This window comes from Athene cunicularia (assembly GCF_003259725.1).
Source record: "Athene cunicularia isolate RWA chromosome 5 unlocalized genomic scaffold, athCun1 chr5_part1, whole genome shotgun sequence".
In the NCBI taxonomy this organism is placed as follows: Eukaryota; Metazoa; Chordata; class Aves; order Strigiformes; family Strigidae; genus Athene; species Athene cunicularia.
Genome location: NW_020799101.1, coordinates 25,909,282 through 25,921,613, shown reverse-complemented (window position 1 = coordinate 25,921,613; position 12,332 = coordinate 25,909,282). Strand labels below are relative to the sequence as shown.

General features: G+C 45.0%; 1 protein-coding gene across 1 annotated transcript in view; it reads left to right on the top strand.

The window, feature by feature from the left end:
- The first annotated feature begins 1,698 nt into the window (after positions 1-1,698).
- LOC113480757 (acetyl-coenzyme A synthetase 2-like, mitochondrial) overlaps positions 1,699-12,332 on the top strand; it is a 33,142-nt gene continuing 22,508 nt past the window's right edge. The window contains exon 1 of the mRNA XM_026849901.1: positions 1,699-2,807. The gene's annotated coding sequence lies outside the window, so the exon portion shown is untranslated. The remainder of the gene's footprint in view (positions 2,808-12,332) is intronic.

Genomic DNA, 12,332 nt, shown 5'->3' with positions numbered 1-12,332 from the left:
GGCTTCTTCACGGGGCCCTTTCCTTTTTTTCTTTTTCCCTGTCCAAAATAAATCGGTTTTGGGGACGTGCCATTAGGGATCGGCGGGATCGGCCACAGGTGTCATTTTATTTAATTTTTCTGGCTGCGGATCCAGGTATCCCGAGCCGCAGACCCGAGCAGCCCGTGGGCGGGATGCGGATCAGCCGTGTTTTCGGGGCAAAACGAATCATCAACCTGTCCGAAATAATCAAAACCGCCCCCTGCTCTGCATATAGCAATCTTAATATTGGCTGGCAGCAGAAAAGAATTTCTATCAATGATTTAAATATTTTATTACTTATAGATAAATGTTTTACCAATAGATTAAATAGTTGGTCATCAGGCATAGCCTGCAGAGAAGCTGACGAAGGCTGGAGAATTGGTTAAGGAAACGAAGATACACTTTGGGAGATCGGGAGGGGATGTGGTTTCCCCTCGGAAAGGGTCAGGGTAATAAGACTTTGCCTGACTTCTCCCAGTTAAAATGGAGTTGGACTGTCTGCACCTTATAAGCAGAAAGGGAAAATCTCGTGCTGGGTCCTGGCATTGCTGTGGCCGGAGAATCAGGACAAAGGAAGGCCAGACACCATCCACGGAGGGTGATTTAGGAATAATTAAATCAATCCTGCCACGATGCAGGAAGGGTGGATTAAAAGATGCCCCAGTGAAAGCTTACCAGGATGCCTGGGGGAAGGAGACCGGCTATCCCAGGAGACCTCCTGCTATGCGTGCAACAGGAGCCTTGGGCTGGAGGGCTCATCCCAAACCCAGGGTCCCTCCCCGGGCAAACGCTCCCAGTTTTCAGTGCTCTGGAGTAAATACCGGTTTGGTTTGTTTTTTTTTTTGTGGACTGGACAAGGCTGGGTGAAAACACAGCAGGGGCTGGTGTACAGGTCACATTCTGGATGGGAGAGAGGAGATAAAATTCAGATTTATTTTTAGTTCTATACAGAAACGGACCTGCAATATTTAGCTGTAGTTGTGTATTCTATACTAAATTAAGACCTCTAGTTGTACCAAGAAAGGGCTGGGAGATGACAGGCCAGTAGTCTGCAAATAGCTGCATGATAGAAACACCAAAAGGGATAGGGGTTTGTGTATTGCAGAAGGGACAGGGGCTACCCAGGGATGAGAGCTAAAAGGGGAAAACTTCAGCTGAATCCTGCCAGTGAGCCTTGCTGGGCTTCGGCACTCTTGTCGGAGGAGGGTGGAGAGGAAGACTTGAAATTTAAACTGCATCAAAATTGGAATAATTTTTCCTGTGGTCCCAGAGAGAGAAAATACCCGAGTTAATGTGCCTCTGCTGTCCCTAGAGTTCACAGATTTGTCGGAGCTAAATGAAAACTGTTTGAAAAGAGAATGGATTTAGGAGTGAATTTAAAGAATTGCAGGCAGGTCCCCTGCATTTGCATGCTGCTTTTGTTAGTAATGTTATCGATCTGGTGGAATCCTTTCGATTCTGAATAGCAGAAGATATTTCTGAGATTTTCTGGTTATGATCTTTGGAATTGTAGGGCTTTTCTGAAATTTGGATGTATTTTAGAATAAGACTTTTTTTCTTCTTTCATTCCCCCTTCTGGGAGTTAAATGTTTCTTAGTTTGATAATACATTTATACGTTTACTTTGAACAAAGGCTGCAGTTCGTTATTGGTTTTGGGTTTGGATTTTTTTGCCATTGAAGTGTTGTTAGCTTTTATCAAAAATTGTGTTTTGTGTACCGGGGAGGCTTGGAGGGTGGGAGTTTCAATCCTCAGGGGAGTGGAAGTGGTCCGAGACCTCTCATCCATCCCCTGGAGAAGGGTTTTCATCTGTCTCGGCTTTCCAGCTGCTGATTTTTCAATCTGGTAGTCCCGAGCTGAGAACTGGCTGCGCAGAGGCGGGTTGGGCTGCTGCCCGCCCAGGGCGGTCCAGGAGGATTTCCAGAGGGTAATGGGGTAATGCAAACTGGCAGGGAGCAGCTAATGGGATATGAGTGGAAGCAACCAGGGTAAAAAGGGAGAGGAAGGGAGCTGGCACTGGCTCTCGTGGGGAAGGACTGGTGAAAAGCAGTGGGGAGCAGGGTGCATAAAACCTTTGGAGGATTCAGCCGAGGTCCGGGGCTCTAGGGGAGGATTATTTGCTTGTGGAGATTGAAGAGGCTGAGGACCAGCAGCTGGGGAAGGGCTCAGCACCTCTCCAGGTGGGGTGCTGAGGGGATGCTGCTTTATCTCAGCATGACTATCAAAGGGTTAAGAAACCTCTGGATACAAGAAGAGGAGGGGGGTGATTTTAAGCCAGGCCAGGGGTGGGTGTGCTTTTATAGGGGTGTGAGGGATAGGGACACCTCCAGGATGCTCACAAGAGGCAGCAGAGTCTGAGATGAAAGAGCAGCTGCCATGGCTGCTGGTTGCGGGTGCTTGCTGCTGGGGAGGGACCGTCTCCAGAGGCAAGTCCCTGAAAGGGAAGGTGATTTGTAACTGTTTAAAGCTCTGTCTTCTGGCATTTTCTGGTTCTCCTTTCACCCTGGCACCTGACCTTTTGTGCACAGAAACACAGAAGATGGGAGAAAAGCTATGTGTTAGCAGGTTACCCAGTTTTCTGTAGCTTCTGTCTATTTCTGACTCTTTGTCATATTTGCTGTTTCTTCTTATGTTTTTTGATCAAAGAGTTTTACTCCCCTCAGGACAATCTTCACATCCTACCAACTGGAGGAGCTGGAAAAGGCCTTCAACGAGGCCCACTATCCTGACGTATATGCTAGAGAGATGTTGGCCATGAAAACAGAGTTGCCAGAAGACAGGATACAGGTAATCATACACCTCAGACCCCCTTATCTTGCCCCTCTGTCACGTTCATCCCTCCTTGACGAAAAGGTAGTGGCATGAGAAGGCTGACACTGCTCTGAATAAACACCTCCCCAGGCTGTTTACTCCCCTGCTCTCAATGGTTAGGCTGCCAGATCAGCTGTTCTTGGCAGATTTGTATTTGGTGTTTGTATGTCAATGTGTGCTGTACGTGGTGTGTTGTAGCAGTGGTTTGGAGTGTGAGTTACAGAGGGAATCCTAAATCATTGAAAGGGAACGGGTGTGCAAGGGAAGACTGCAGTGTTTCGAGGTCTTGGTGGTATAGGCAAGAAGAGAGCCTCCCAGAGACCAGGTCTGGGTGGGCAGTATGGGAGGAAAAGAGCTCACCTCTGCTCCTTTGGGCACAGGAGGATGCACAGAGGTGTCGTTAAGTGGGTACCGCTGTGGGTAGGATTGCAGTGTGGGAATGATGAGTGAGTCCCAGTGGGGTGTTTGCACCATCTCTGCACTTTGCATTTGCTTCCTCCAGCGAAGCTTTCTTGAAAGTTCTAGGGATAACTTTTTGTTAATGACTTTTAATGTCTGTGGTTTAATTGCATGCCAGTCCTGTCATTCACTGTGAGGGGGTAGAATGAGCCTGTGTGGAGTATTGCTGCTGTGTGTTGAATCCTTTGGTGGTAAGGAGCAGCCTGAGCCACAGGGCTGTGCCAGCACCAGCATTTGGTGTGCATGGCAACTGGTATGCAAGCAATGATTACAGGCCAAAAAGCTGGAGAAGACTTGCAGCTGCTGTGTGCAGTGTGGGAGGCACAATGTGCTTGGACAGACCAAACAGGACATTCACAAGGGTGGACTCCAGCAACTTCTGCTGCCTCCCTCCTCCTTATGCCCTGCTCCCACCTGGTCACTGCACAAGGCACAGGGCCATAATGGCCAAGCCTTGAACCCATTTTTGCTGGTGCAGGTGATGTTGTTTGGCTGCCTGGGGGTTAAACTGTCCTGGTCCCCTGCACAGTGGCAGTGGCTGCCTCTGTGGCTGATGCATAGCAGTTTCTACAAGAGGCATTGGCCTGAGTGCCACATGGTGTTGGGAGGGTCTTGATTTCCCTGGTTCCTCTTTCTGCTCAGTCCCTCATGCATGCCCAGCACCTGCCAATCTGCTCCTTCAGCTTGTGCTCTTTCCTTGCTAAAGAAATGTCCCAGGAGGCTGCTCCCTCATGGGTTTGTAAGGTAGATCAGAGGGCACTTAGCAAGATAACACTGATGCTGGAAGCTGCTGAGGCATGACCCTGTGCAGTGACAGGAAGATCCTCCCAAACAAAAGTGCAGCCCTTTTTTCCCGCAGTCCTGAGCCCCCCTCACCACCCTCATTTTTGTGCTCAATCAAGAGTGACATTTTTATAAAAACAAGTTGTGCTTCCTATCCTGTTGTGCTGGCAGGACCTAACAGGTTGTAGACAACCTGCATGCTGACAGTATTTCCACGGGTCTTCAGAAATAATGGCCCATCATCTGAAATCCTACCTGACACATTAGGATTATGCTCTAAGAAACAGGCCTTGATGCTTTGCCTCTAGAGAGAGCAAGTTGGATGGAAGGTCACTTTTACCTTTGTGACCCTGTAGAACATTAGGTCAAGAGGGGAGAGACCTGTCAGGAGTTTTGTGTTGCCTACACTCACTATCTGATGCTGGGCTGGAAAAAAGATCCTTTGATTTCCCATAAAGGGCCTTTTCAAGGAAGAGGTTCATCTAGTGGCACAGTGGATCTTGAACTACAGAAGCACCATTTCTCTGGCCAGAGCTTAGGGCCCTCACTGTGGGTGAAGTGGAGGCAGATGTTATGGCACACAGTGCAGAGTTGGACACTGCACATACTGCTTCAGCATCTGGAGCATCCTTCTAGGGCTGAGACTCAGTGTTTTATCTAATTTGGAAGTGAAATAGTGGCTGAGGTATCTTAGCTGTCACTGACATGCTGCCAGCATGTCATTCTGCAGCTGGCTAATGAACAACTGCTTACTCTTCCTGTATTGCAAAATTTTTAAACCTAGGAGTGCTCCTGACTCTTAGCCCTCTGCCCTAGAGGTCAGGTTAGACTTGGACAGCAGAAGAACCCTGTGGTGTGGCTGTTCTGAACATCAAGTGTTGCTAATGGCACATGTATTTCAGGAGAAAGTGCTTGTGAGTAACACTTTTGCTCATAGTGAAAGGGGAAGTCATGAGAAACAGCAGAATTTCTGTGGCATCTGTTGTGTGAGAGCATGAGCATCCTGCACCACTGATGTTTCCAGTGTGTCAGCACCCCATTGTCCTTTACCACATACTCTGTAAATGTCCTTGTCCTTACTTTTTTGAGTGTCACAAGCCATGACAAGATTATTCCCAGTCTTGGTCATGTTTCTTGATATTTCACCTCATGTTCCTTTTCAACTTTAGCCCCTTCCGTATGAGGCTAATTCTTTCCCCCTTGTTATGATGTTCACACTCTTTAAATAAATCTAAGCTATTTCTTCTCCTGACTGTCACTTTCAGTTTTCATCATTTCTTAAGCAAGCTGTGAAGATCTTTTCTTAAATCATTCTTCATAAATAACATGGTAGTCTCTTAATCATGGGGTTGTTCTCCTGTGAAGCCCATCCCGCCTATCAGTCTTCCTGGAGATAAGAGACCACAGCCTACAGCTGCACACAGGATGTGTTCTCACCAGTTTAGCTGGACTTTGGAGTCCTTGCACAAGCAGCCTTGGATTTTCACTGGTTTACATTCTTCCATATTTATTTCTTTCTATTTATCTAATTCAGTCACTTCAAGCTTTTTTTAGAGATTTTTTTTTTTATCCTCACCATTTTTCTTTCAGTCTTCAGGGTTTCATATGGCATTTTATTACCTTTGGCTAATAAGCATAATAACAGCCCTACCAGTTCTGACACTGGCAAGAGGAGGATGTTAGAGAAGAGTATGAGAGCAGGGCAGCTATCTAGTGATACTTACTGAATACTTTGACAGCCTCCTGGGTTTTGAACACATGTAAATATCAAATATCCCGCAGCAAGAAGTCCTGCAGCAGAGCTGCACAAGTGAAGTAAATCTTGCTTTGAATCTATTAGCATCATTTAATGCCCCTTGGAAGAGACAGCTGAAAATGAATCTTTATTCCCTTCTTCATAATATTTATAATTTCATGTCACAGAGTTTGGTTGTTGTTTTTGTTTTGTTTTGTTTTGTTTTTTTTGCCCGAGTTTCTAACTGCTCAAGGGAGCTCTTTATTTTTGCATTTTTGTTGTAGCTTACAGTTCCTCCCATCTTTCAACACTGTCCTCTCCCTCTTGTAGGTCATTAATGAAAGTGTTTTCTCAGAATGTTGTGAGCATCACATGCTGTAGACTTACACAGAATTTCATGTGGGTTCCCACTGGATCCACACCTAAGAGTGATATCTACCCCTTATTTTCATTCATGGAATTATTTCTCAGGAGGTAGTAGTCAAAGAGAAAGTAAATCACCTATGAAATTCAATATGAAAGTGAAATTCAGAAAGTACAATTGAGAATGATATATAGGAACTTCTTGCATGTAAAGCCTTCAGCAGGACACTACAAATAGCCATCAGAGGCCAAGAAAGTTATTGGTTTGAGAGAACATTGAATTCAAGAAAAAATATTAAAGTCCTCCATTTAAAGAGAAAATGAACATGTGGATTTTTTCAAGACACCACTCTTTCACATTGCGTGCGTCTTCCTCCCGTGTGGAGCTGGCTGCTTCTGGAAGGAATATGAGCATCCTCCCATTGGGCAACATGGAAAAATAATTTAATTTTCTTAGTGAGACACTCTGCACAAGTCAGACTAGGTGTCACTGTGGCCATTTTGCAAGATACTTGAAAAAGACTGTGTTAATTGGTGTATTTGAAAGGATATTCAGTAGAGTTGAAATGACGCTATTAGAATAAACCCAGACCATTCTGTAAATCCAGGTGAGGTAAGTAGATTCCTGAGAGTAATTATATCCTTAATAGACAGCTTGAAGTATACAAAATGGCCTCAAGGTGACAGGTATTCTGACACTTGACTTAAATCAGTGTGTTTCTTACAACAGATGCTGCTAAGTGTAATGTGTAGGTTTTAGGTAAATTATCCCTATTGAATTTATTAATATGTGACAGTTCCAAACTTTAAACACCAGTATCTACAATAAATTTCAGGAACAGTTTGATTTGGGATTACTGAAATGATTGTGTATGTTATTACAGTAGGTCTCCTACCGATCAAACAAATCGATTAATCAGTTCAGTATTTCAAAAAAATAAGATACTGCCTCCATTGTGGAGACACTAGATTCCCATTTTAAGAGAACTAATCAATTAAAAAAGAGAATAAAAGTGTTAAAAATTGTCAGTCCCTGTTGTTAAATGATTGTATGGTAGTTACATGGATGAAGAATTTGGGGACAAATAAAACTGCTCACATAAGCAAAAGGAACCCAAAGGAGACTCTGGTGCCATGTGTGAGGCATGTGGATTGTCCGTGTATCCAGCAAGCTTTGTCAGGCAGCTAAAAGTTCAGTTTTGGCTAAACCCAAAACCAAGCCAACTAAAACTCTTAACTGACTATGTGTTGGTTTAGCTGCTATCAGATTAACACATTTTAGTATCACTGTGTAGCCCTTTAGGAGTTTAATGGGGATGGAGGAATCAGGAGGGGTGGTCATTTGGAGGGAAGCATTTGTATCAAGAGTATTTTTCCAGAACAAGATGTTTACCTTGCTTCAGTGTTGCAAAAACATGCTGCATTTAGTGGTGAACGTAATTTGGAAAGGCCTGAGGAACCTGTATTGCACTAAGCATGACCTCAGGAGTGAACCCATGGAGTCCTCTCAAGAAACAGGATAGAAAGTGTGAAGGAAAAATTGGCTTTATGCAGCTTTAGCAGCCCTGGCTTCTCCCCCTCCTGCCAGCTTTTCTTGCTTGCTGCAGAGCATTGAATTGTAGTTTTAATCCCACGGTGTAGGTGTGGAATGGGGATGGTTGCTCCATGCAGTTGCTGACCTTTCCTGAATTGTGTGCCTGGAATGGCCACCAAGGGATTTCTTAGTGCTGCAGAAAGTAGTGGTGATGTTGGTTTTCTAAGCGTATGCTTGTCACTATTACTCTCAGTAAGTGAGGACCTGTCTATTCTTGGTAAAACTTTGGGTGACTAGAAGGGAGAAAGGCCAGCATGAGGCACAGTGCCAGTGGGTTCCCACCTGTATCTCTATACAGCATGTTCACAGAGGTCATGTAGCTGGAGGGAAATTACCAGAGCTGTTAGGATGGTTGGAGGTAGATCACCAAGGCGATGGAGAAGCTGAAAGTGTTGCTGCTGTGTTAGCCAACCATTTCAATATCTTATATTTTTTTAAGACTCTACAAGAGGTTAATCATGAAATAGAGCTGAGTAGGTAGTGCTGGCTACCTTTGCCAATAATTCCTGAGCACTGAGGCAAGCCACAGCAGTGTGATACCAGAAAACATGTCATTAACTTCCCCTATGCTTTTAGAAATGTAGGAAGTGCACAAGTGAGAGTAATAAAACTAATCAAACTTCCTGGCTTGGTGAGAGTATTATTATGAGTGTTTCTCATGGCGTATGGTGCATCTCTGCCTCCATGTCTTTAATTGGTATGTGAGGAGTTCATCCACTTTGCTGCCTCTTCAATAACATGCTTGTTTAGTTGATCTAAATTCATATTCATTTCCATTTTTCAATTAAGAGTTATTTAATTTGGCCCTTTCTGTAATGGAGTGTTTTCATTACCCTTTATCTGTGGCCCATTTTCAGTCCATGTGCTAGAACTTAGTTTACAAGTTAATTACCAGAGCTGCAAACAGAGGGTCTGGGTGATGGGCAAGAGCAGGGGCCCAGGCAAACCTTCCCAAAGGGATTACTGACTGAAAAGTATTACACTGCATGCCTTTGGAGAGAGGAAAAAAATGTGGCAGGAGACAGGAAGGAAAATGGAGGGCCGGGAACATCCCTTCAGCTTACTGTGAAGTAGGGACTCTTCTGCTTGTTGCTAGACTGTGCACGTTACCTGCTCAGCTTGTGGGATTTACCCTGCTACAGCTGGGGCTGTAGATGCCATTTAAAAGGTAGGTTTTAGTGTGAAGATGGAGGTATGGAGTTGTGAATATTTTGTATACCCAGGTACCACTTTATCCCTCTGAGTTCAGTCCCTGAGTTGCTTCAGCCACTGACCAATTTTCTAAATGGGACAGAAAAACAAACAAAACCAAACTTACCTGTCCTTGCCTTCTGCTCTGTTCCTTGCAAGATGTGTATGTCTGTTGCAGCATAAGGGATGGTATGATTTTGATGTGCTCCTTCATAGTATTGGGAGGGAAATGGGGCTTTGTAGTGACAGCTCCTTCCTTGTTCTCTCCATGGTTTGGAGAGACCATCATTGAGGGTCGGATACCTTCAAGTGCTGGGGCACTTTAAGCTCCCTGCAACAGGAAAGACAGGCAACAAAATATTGCAGCAGGCCATTGCTGTGGAGTGCCTTGGCAAGGACTTTCCCTGTTATGGCCGCGACAATGAGGAATGGCTTTGCAGGCTTAATGCCAGGCTGTGACAACTCAGACTGTCTTGCACTCATTTATGCCCCTGTTTTTGTAACAACAGTAGTTTAAGGGTAACACTTCTCTGAGTTAGCCTAGTCACTGTGGTTGCTTGATCACTTCAGCTTTTCTGGAAATGTGACCCTAAATCCATGCACTGAGAATACTTGCATTCACTCTTCCTTTTAATGATGAACTTTCTTTTCTCTCATCTGATACTGCTGCTGTTTTCCACAACTGATTTTTTTTTTAAAAAAATTGGGCAGCCCAGCAAGTTCGATAGTTAATTCCCCTCCAGCTTTAGGATGCCTGGCAGAGGGATCAGCTGATGGTTGTGTGTTCAGGTTTTCCTTTAATGACCCTTTGTCATAAAGTTTTCCTCCTTTCCTGACTTTGAATAGAGATTTTTTTTTTTTTAAACAGGTCAATAACACAGGCACTTTAGAGACACAGTTAATTTACTCTCCCCTTTATTTCTTAATGGATCTATTTTTCTCTGTACTGTTTATCTTTTACCCTGATAGATCTCAACAAGTTCTTCTCATTCTTCTCTGGCAGCACGAACCTCCTCTCCTTTTCATTGTCATTCTCTGTGAGTATTCTGCGAGCCAGGTTCTGCACAGGTCTGTGCAGAAATATAAAAAAATACTATGATCTGCCTCATGCACCAAGCTGTAGAGAAGTCTAGTCCTTGACAGACATACAGATGACCCTGATCTCCCTATGCATTAGGCTGGTAGGTCCTTCTGTGGAGCAGAAAAGAGAAACTGAGTTGTAAAACAAACTGTTGCTACAATATCCTACAGCAAAGGTGACTTCCAGAGACCACCTTCAACAGAGGCTGTGAGAAAGCATTAGGCACTCTTCTGTCTACTCTGAGCAGCAAGAGATGTTCAGTTTAGGACCTGCCTGGTGTGAGAAGCACAATTTCTCCCCTACTTTCTCTTCAGCGGGTTTCTGTTAATGCTCCCAACTGTCTGAGCAAAGGCAGAGCTGAAACTTTGCCTAGTAGTTGTTAGAGCTTTCAGCTGCAGCTTTCTCTCCAAACTCATGGCAATGGAATGCAAGCAAAGCATTGCTTATAGAACTATAGAATCATGCCTTGTCACCTTCCTGTGACTTCTGTAAAGACCCATGACACACATGTTGCACATTCATAATCCTGGGCATTATATACCCTCTGTGATCTAGAAATAACCTACTGACTGACTCCTGCCTGGATGTTGGAGCTGACCTGCCTACAATGTGGATGAGCAGTCAGTCTGGGTTAGCCTGTACCTGTGTCGTTTCAGCCAGGCCAGTGCAGCCAGGCTGCCCACCCCATGCCTCTGGGAAGCTCGGGGTCTGCACAGTGTACGAGTGGGAGAAATACCTTCTCATCTGTGCTACCCTTTCCTCTCTAAAGGCATTGCTTGGCTTGGTCAGAGGGAGGCTGAACTGTGAGTATTGTTGGGAAATAACCCCTTTGGAAGGATCCAGCCAACCCATCCATATAAATGTACATGATGAATATTTGTGCTGGTCACTGCTCTTAGCCAGAGATGTCAGTGATGTCTGTTCTAGGATAACTTGTTTTAGTCCATCAGGTGTTTCTGATTTTTCCAGATCCCTTCATATCTTTGGCTTCACTGCCATCCTTCCAGCTCAGAGTCCCTCATGACTGTCACTACTGCACCCTGCTATTTGTTAATTGCTTGGATCAACTTGTTGAGCTTATATGATGACCATGACTGAGATAAAGGCTTCAGTGGTGAGGTGACAATTGAGGGAGGGTTCCTGCCTGGGAGATCTTAGGTTGGGTGGACTAAGCATAAGGGATACTTGGTGAGCTCGGATATGCTGCCCTGGTGTGAGCAGCAGTCACAAGTGGGTTGCATGTTGCCAACTCTGCAGGTCACCCCATTAGCTGTGCTGCGCTCTAGCCTGAGCTGACAATGTCTACTGCAGGCGTCAGTGGTACAGCAGCAGCCAGGTCCTGGAGCGTGAGTCTTCTGCAGCTATAGGGTGTCATGTGAAAACTCCTTGGAGTCATGAATTACCCAAAGAAGGTTAAGGGTACACAGAGCTCAGGAACATGTAGAGCCAGGAGAAGATACGTGCTAGGAGTCAGCCCAGTGCAGCCACATAACTGCCAGTCCTGACCTCTTGGATGGTGATCAGGGGACAGATCGCTATTCTGGCCTGCTTTTTGGTTCTGGTGGTCGTCCTTCTTCTCCAGATTCAAGAGAGCCCAGTGAAGGATTTGCTGAGGTTGGAGGAAAAAGAGGCCAAATTAAATTATTCAGGCAGGATAGCAGCTTGGTAACGGAGCCAGGCATTGTGAGCACCCAAAAGATGGATGCAATATCATCCTTTGTGATGATGACAGATGTCTCCCTGGGTTTGTGTGGACTAGGATGATGGGCGCACTCTTGCTAACTTTGCTGGGACTATCATGACCCTGATGTTTTTCCTGTTTTTCAATCAGCATGTTATGGAAATAGGAATTTGGGTATTTATCTGCCATGTCCCAGCATCTGGCAGCCTATATGGAGCTGTAGTTCCAGCTAAGCTGCTGGTCAGCTGGCGTCATGGTCTGGCCGTGATGAAGTCAATGTCTCAGGGATGCATTTGCTGTGCAGATGTGTTGCACACATCAAGCACGTGCTGAACCACTGATCTCACCGTTAACTACCATGAACATTGTGTGCACACTTGTTTTTCTTTGGGGAAGATTGGAGCCCTGCACCTGCTGAAGCTCTCCACTTTTTGAAGTTTACAAGTGAGAAAACATGTCACCACATGAGGTGGCAAGGCCAGGTGAAAACCTCAGATTTGCCAAGGGGGCACAGTTTAAGGCATGTTCCCTGGTCAAGAGGGATTTTACAGCTTTGGCTGTGTAAGTCAGATAAATTTGCAACAAGCAGCTATACTTGGCCTGTGTAGTGCTTT